Source organism: Pinus tabuliformis, chromosome 7 (assembly GCF_031772625.1).
Source record: "Pinus tabuliformis cultivar Carrire ecotype Pingquan chromosome 7, CPIR1, whole genome shotgun sequence".
NCBI lineage: Eukaryota > Viridiplantae > Streptophyta > Pinopsida > Pinales > Pinaceae > Pinus > Pinus tabuliformis.
Window position 1 is genome coordinate 796,686,047 of NC_142293.1, and position 8,261 is coordinate 796,694,307.

General features: G+C 35.2%; 1 pseudogene; it reads right to left on the reverse strand.

The window, feature by feature from the left end:
• Positions 1–3,016: 3,016 nt before the first annotated feature.
• On the reverse strand, positions 3,017–3,810 carry LOC149249979 (uncharacterized; annotated as a pseudogene).
• Between the last annotated feature and the right edge of the window lie 4,451 nt (positions 3,811–8,261).

The window sequence follows — 8,261 nt, forward strand, 5'->3', positions numbered from 1 at the left end:
CTCAACATTAGATGAAATGGTAAAAATAGCAGTGTTTCTTTATGATTTAAGCCACATTACTTACAACAATATAACACATGTTTGGAGAATATTGGAATAGTCTTGATACAAGATCCACCACTTCTAAAGGTGTGTGTTTGTGAAATACCAAGGTAGGAGCAAATGGACATCAAACCATTATGACAGAGGCATGTCCTAAAGGACAGAAAAGATAGCAAAACCAACATGTGTACAAATAAAGTTTTCTAAGCATTCATTATAGTTGATAATTGTTTCTAATATGGAAAAATGAATGACCTAAAATGAATGCTCGAGATGAAATTAAGTAAAACTCTTCAATACCTTGTGCCATGGATGTGCTTCAATTTGAGGTAATTTAAATTATGTATAATTCAGATTCATGCACTTAATATCCTCTCACGTTGGAGTCCCTAGAACATGTAACACTAAAATATACTGAGTAAAATATATAAAAATGGCAACCAAATGAAAAAAAATTCTACATAATTGATTGCATACCTTGATGATCTCCACTAACTACTCAACACTACTTTCTCTACGAAACAGGGTTGTCAACCACAACAACAAGATAATAAGAAAACTTTACCCAATATGTGAATGTTCAATCAATATTACATTTTGTAGAGATACATATTGCACATCGTAAAGAACAAATGATGAGAAAAATTACTTGAGCTTCCACCAAGATGCATAGCTAGTATGAGTAGAAGTCAAAAACGCCATGTAAAGTTAACATATTGAAAATGGACACCAAAAGTATAAGGGAAAGACCTTTTATAGTGTAACAAATACGTTTTTAATAAGAAACAATCTTGAGTCAATAGCTAGGACACAAAAAGGATGAAGTTGTCTACCACTTACGAGAAATTCAAACACCCTAAAATTGAAAAATATCACAGAATGTGAGTACTAAACAGAATCTGAAGTGCTCTAATAAAAAAATTCTCATAAGAATATGTAGTAAAAGAAAGACAAACATGATAGCACCATAAAACTACAACCATGATGATCGTAAAGGTACCAAAATTTCACTTAAACAACATCTATATCATTTGATAAAGATTTAACAACAAATTGAACCCAACAAGAGAGAAGACAATAATTAAACCATTTCATTATTAGAGGCTATTACTCTTCAATAATTGTAGAATTAAAATGCCTCATTTGTAAAGGAAATAAGGAACATTGAACACTAAAATCACACAAATTACAGATTACCTTAATTTTAATGCCACCACAAATTTCTCAATGCACCAAACTTACCACCGATGTGATTACTTTAAAGGAAATAGTATAGCCAACTAAAAAGCTTGTAAAAGGATGGATACACACTTAAGGCTCTTAAGGGGAATACCAACAACAATGGGAAACAATAACACCAATTATGGGATGTGTAATGTATAAATTTTATTGAGACAACAATTGAAACCAAGGTCCAGCGACTCCCGATGAGGTATTCAGAAAATGTGAGGGTAAAATAGTAGGTATCATATTCCAATTCCTAGGCCAAAAGAGATATCAAGTAGAATTTCTAGCATGAATCTGTGGGATTAAAGAAATCATATGAATTACCTTCAAACACATTATATTCAAATGAAACTAAAAACTCATTATTGATTGTTTAAGTAGGAAGAACTGTAAGCCATATTTGAAATCAAGAGCGACCTATCACAGATAAGTAAATACAAAGACTTGCTAGTTCATCTACATAAAAGGTGTGGAAAATCAAGTTGTTGATTGGGTAATTTGCTTGTATATCTAGGAAAGAGAACGAAATAGAGAACTTCGAACCTTGATCAATCATGCAACGAGAAGGTTTGCAACATGGACTAAGGAGAAGGTTATTCAGACCTTAGGCACTATGGAACCATCAGTCTTTGGACCAAGTCCTAAGTACATTATGAACTTAGATAATGATGGATAAGAAACATTTCTAAAGCCCAATCAAACCATTATTTATTTTGTTTTCTCATCTGGAGTCAATTTCCAACATTCCAAGAAAGGTGATGGTGGTACTCAGATTTTGATTGATTGTATGTTTACTTTGCATAAGACCATTGGTTGTCACCATAATTTAATGTAGAAACTATGCTAACCATCTAATGTGGGTTATATTCCACTACTTCTCTCATTCTTATATTCATGGAGAAGCAAGGATTCGTGAAGCACAATCTAGTTGGTAGAGTAATGAAAAAATAGATGTTTCTTAAGAAAAATGAAACAGTAAAGAAGAAAATTTCATAGATTTGATTAGGACATCACTCTTTTCCTTACCATAATGGAGAAAGGAGAAGAGAGAATTTAACATAGCTCAAGGTAAATTTCTCCCTCGATCTATGTTATGACTATTTCATATCTAGCTATTTGAGTGGCTAGACAGATCAGTTAGGTTGGCCTCAGATTCGTCCCTCTCATTTAAATCAATATTCCCCCATTAGTGTAAGAGAAGCTATTATTCTCTCATTGCTCATTAGGGTAGGAACCTTGTGTAAGTAGAGAATAAGGGTAAGCAGATCCAATATTTGGGAATTTCCTTTCAAACCAAGAGGATAAACTAGAAAATGGAGTATAGCATTTATCTCATCACAATAGGGAATATGAAAAGTATAAAAAACAACTTGCCTAATAATTATTTACTGATGTAATAGAGCACAAAATGATCTTGTGAGTACAACGAGAAACCAAATCCACACAACATTCCAGCCCAGGCCTCATCTATCTTGAGATCCCTCATCAAAATTTACCCATAATTTTGCAAAATTTTCGAAATATTTTTTACCAGTTTCACTTAATCTAACAAATTGAAAATTTTTCTAATTTTTTTACGAGTTTGTCTGAATTTGGTAACTATGTTGTAAACCAAATTCTTTCATAAGGATAGTTGGAGCCCAGATTAAACAAAAAAAAAATCTATTTTGTTTTTAGCAGTTTTGCCAAATTTGATAACTATGATCTATAGAGAAAATTCTTTCACAAAGATAGCTAGAACCCAAATTCAAATAAAATAAATTAACTTGGTGACCAGTTCAAGCGTGTGACAATTCTTAGAGGAATCTTCATAAGTTAGAAAATCATGTCCTTCACTTCTTGGGCCATTTTTTATCTATCCATCTCCAAAGGGAAAAGACAACTTCTAATGTTGTAATTTCGAATGGAAGTTAGCTTGGTCATCTAGTCCAAGAGCCATTAGAATAGAAAGAAGAGTAGATTCCATTTCTCTTGACAATAGTGGCTGTTTGGTCTCAATCAATGAATTTTGGTTTGTGCTTAAGCTATGGAAATCCACACAAGGATTGTTAGGCTTGAATGAATTCAATGTATTTAAAGCTAAAACATGTGGTTCTAGAGAGGTCAATTGGCTGTCACATCAAATTATTAGAAAGGAATAATATTTATGGTGGGCTAATGCAACATGGTACTGTTGAATTCTGGTAAAGAGAAGACAAGTTAACTTCATGTTTTCTTGGGTGCTTCATGTCCTAAAGCTACAGAAGTGGATGCTTCATTCCGAGTAGAGAGAGGATGGTCTATTTCTCTCTTCACTTGTTTGTTTTTCTTGCAACCACCGCTCACATGAACGTTACATAAGGAATCTCCTTTGGCCAAGTATTACCTATAGGTCTTGTAGAAATGGCAAGGTTTTCATAGATTGTAACTATTATGCTAACACAATTACATGTTTGTAGAATCACATATGGGGCATTTCAAGGGTTGTTTAGTCTATGGTTTAATTTTTTGTTCCAACATAAGAATGAGACACCTAGAAATGAGATGTTGCCATGCCTTCATGATAAGAATTCTAGATGAAATTCTGGATAAGCTTAATGGATGGGACAGAAAGATCCATTAAGTTGTTTAGCTATAGAAATATGCTAAACATGGAAAAGAATAAAAGCTCCGTAGGAGAGAAAGGTGGGCTTTTATGGAAAATCCTAGGCAAGTGGATAAGTAAAAGTCCACAAAGCAAGACGCTACTAAAGGAAACCTTATCAAGATGGAAAGGTATTAAATACCTATAGAAGGCATCAACAAGGCTTGTTGATACCTTGGAAAGAGCTTTCAACTTGGGGGTGAACTTGATGAAGAAGTTCTAGGTCGGGTGGCAAAGGTGTTTGATTCTCAAGTGTGTTCTCTCACAATGATTCTGGTTAGACTATTGGTTGCCCTGATACTTCTGTAATGCATGGAATTTTATGTAGTTATTATATTTTCCTTGGAAAGCAATAGATACACAAGGGCCTTTAGAAGATTGATACTATGGGTAAGTTAAAGGTATGGTTGTCAGTATGAATGCAGAGAAGAATAACTGTGGTTTAATTCTTCTATGCATGTAGTCTGTGAAAATAAAGTTAGTTAGATGTAAAGTTACTTCTGCATAATGGAACTATAATCATGATACACATAAAAAAATTATGTGAATAAACTTCGTTGATTATACATTTAAATATGTAGCATTAGCTATAGACATACCTCATCCTCTTTTACTCGTGTATGAATATCATGATAAATCGATATTTATTTATAGGTGGATTTTATCGCTAGCAAGCATGCGTGGCAATAACAAATGTATTTGTTAGTAAATGGTTTACTATATTAGTGTGGGGATGGTGGTATTTAGTGGTTCTAAAGGTGAATTTTAGGTTTCAATTTTAGGTTTCAAGATGGGTTGTATACCTATTAAAAGGTATGCACCATATTACTATAGAACTATAAAACTAGCTAAGTAAACTTAGAAACTGGGGCTATATTTCGTATACTCTGGGAATTGACAGGATATCCTGTTGGAAGATAATTTTATTTTAATCTACCATAAATAGTTATTGTACAAATCTACTGGGTGACCTTTGGATTATCTTGCTAGGGTGCATGTTAGTTGTATTGGTATTCCAAACTATTATTAATGGAAATAGTACATTTATCTGATTTTAATGTCTTACGAGAAGGCATACAAGGATTAGAAGAGGAAATGTTTTATACTTTAATGGCGTGATCTGAAAGGAACGTTAGGGAACTCGTCTCACAGCTAAAGTAAAAATTACTGTAAGAAGAATAAATAGTAACGATATGATTCAAATTTTGCAATAACAGTAGAAAATGGGTACAATGAAATTGAGTGTGCAAGTTCGCTATAATTCCATTCTTAAGGAGGACTTCTCCGCTTAAAACAAAGCCCGATAATGGAACAATTATAGTAGTAAGACCACCTAGTTGACATAATAAGTTTTTCAAAAGAGAAAACTGGTACTCATTAATACCGGTAAAAAGGGATAGAAAGTGAAACCATTCAATTTATCTCAATATGGGATAACAACAGGAATTAATAAAACCATGACGACCAATAGGAAAAAAAAATATAGGTGCATGAGACAACTAAATCAACCATATATTAGCTAGGAAACTGGAAAAAAAAATAGACAAAGCTGATACGTGTATGAACTTATTTTATAATTCATGTATTTCCATCACTCAAACCGAATATCAGAACCCAAAATGACTAAAAACAAGTAGACCGAGAATTTAACTATCAAGTAAGCACATGCTTGAAATATCTCAGTTAACACCATTTTGAGACTAATAAGCACCTACAGGCTGCTATAGAGTATGGAGATAAAACCATACAAATCAGTAACTAAAGGTCTGAGGCTCTGTAATTAAATGAAAACAAAACCCTAGGGGTTGAACCTCTGTAACGGTGGACCATATAGCTAACCAAATAGAGTTAAAAATGCATTCATGCTTGTATTTCAAATTAGGGTTTGGGAGAGGGAAAGAAAGGGGATTCCCAGATTTAAAACCTCCGGTCCACCATAAAACTCTCAAATTTGTATCGTAATAATCCTCAAGAACATCCATGGAGGACGCAGTGGTAACTTGATCACGGACATTGGCAAACCAAAAGAATTGAAGCAACCAACCTAGACGAGGTAAGTAAAGATAGATTAGGTGGGCTTCTGAAAACAGGGAGAAGATTTACAAAAAGGCAATTCCAGTACCTACAGGACAGAAGAATGATAAGTAAATTAGAGTTTGAGTTGAGTGAATAAAGTAACCATTCAATAGGAAGGGATGAACGCCTCACCCTAACGTCTAGAAACTCTTTTGAAGTGTGCATTGGTGAGGTGTACCCTCAAACCTCCTATGCAGAGAAAAATCCCCTTAACACATGACCCATTCGAGCCTAAAGATGGGTATTTTCTTTACCCGAAAGCCAAGGGATGGTATGTCGATCATGATGGTGTTGACCCATTTGGATGCCAAGAAGATTGGCGTAAGAGGTAAACTGTGCGCACCTACAAAACCGAGGCAACAAGAATTGAGGTTCACATGGTGCATATTTCTAAAATTTATAGAGAAAAAATGAGAAATATTATAATGCGGAGAATAGATGATCCACAGTAAAGCTTAGCTAGGGAATGGTAACATAATAATCCTGAGGAAAGATATGTTTCACCCAAACCTCAAAAAGACACCAAGATTCATAAAGACCCGGGAGTAGCTCACATTTTACTTCAGAGAGCTGCGACCACTACAGAAAGTAGTCTATACATCAAAAACCTTGTAGTTACAAGGAAAAACACGAGGTGGTAGTCACGCATCGACTTAATTACCAAGTCGTGGTCGAAATTAAATAGAAATATGTCTAACATCCTGGAACTGTACCTTAAATTTTTTAGCATGGAGGACGTAGGAGAGAGATCCACATTTCTATAACCCCTGTATAAAACAAGGAGAATCAGTCTTGGTAAACCGTCCGCATATGAATGGTAGAGATGAAAATCATGCATTTAGAATTGGTAACAAATAAAAAGAATTCCTACCACGAATACACGGTAATGGGATACGCCTCCGAAGCTGCGATTTCATCCCGAGGAAGGGACTAAGATGAATGTCGACGTCTATAGAGAGGCCATCCAAAATGTGAGCGTAGTAGTGAGAAATCTCTTCCAGAAAATCCAGATTAGAAAAGAACGAAACCCATCCAAAAGTAAGATATATAACTGAAGTATGCCAGTAGCCAGAGATGGTGGATGCATGCAAAATTTGTTTCATTGCATGGCCACTGTACCAGCGTGGAGGGAAAGGTTGCAGAAGAGGAACAGAGGGTGAAGCGATGGTGCCACGAGGTGGGAGGCGATAGTGAAAAGGGTGCATTGACTTAGCTGTTAGGGTTAAAATCAGTCTAGGGTTGTATCGATTAATCGCGATGGTTAATGTTGAACTCCTCATCGCAATGATTTAGACGTTGCCGACCCTCCATATCAGTAATATTGTGGCTGTCAAATGGTTCCCCTGTGACAAGACCAAACGTGACAAGAGCCTCTTGTAAAGTTAAGCACCCGAGGTGGGGTGGGGATTGGTGAAGGGGTGGTAAACGTCTTCCTCCCATCGTACATCCCAAGTTAGATGGTATAGTTAAACGGGATAAAATAAGTCGATGCAAATTTATGGTATAATGTATAGGAGGGGTGTGCTATATAAACCCAATAATGTTACCATTGCACACCTTACATCATATAGACCTTGCTTGGGTGAGAAGGGAGGTTCTTCCCATACATAGTCTGATAGATTATACTAAAACCAGAACTAGGATAAAAATTCCAAGTGTAGAATATAAGAAAGTAGTTCTTATATATACGATGATAATAATATACACATGGAAAAGTAGATAGGTTGGATGCTTTAAAAAAAAAAAAAAGGATTACTGTCGAGAAGAAATTTGACAAGTGAGCTAGCTCAATTGGTTTGAATGCACTTTTTAGAGTTATAGTTTATAGTGAGGTCTTCGACTCCAAGATGGGGTCTCTAATTCTAGTTTAGCTTAGCCATGAGGTCTTCGGTTCTTTTATGGCTCGGTTTGAAGTACTTTTAAATTTTACTAGATTGTCCATTAATATTATTGTGGTGGGTGGTTGAGCCACCTTCCATATGAATATTCTATAGATAGAGGTTTCCCAAGGCTTTCCTTGTAAAATAAAAAAAATAAGGTCATGCTCTAAAACATAGTCCCAAATAGTATTGAAGAAAGCATGGGGTTGATCGAAGAGTCTTCTTATTGTTTGGAAATATTAGCAATCATTCTCAGAAGCCCCAAACATTCACCTTAAAGATACTTTAGAATCATGGTGTGTAGCATGTTGGAAGGTCACATGGAAGGCTAGAAATCCCACATTGTCCTCATGGAGGAGGATTTGGGGGTATAAATTCCATGTTTGTCAAGCCTTTGAAGGCTATATAGTCCA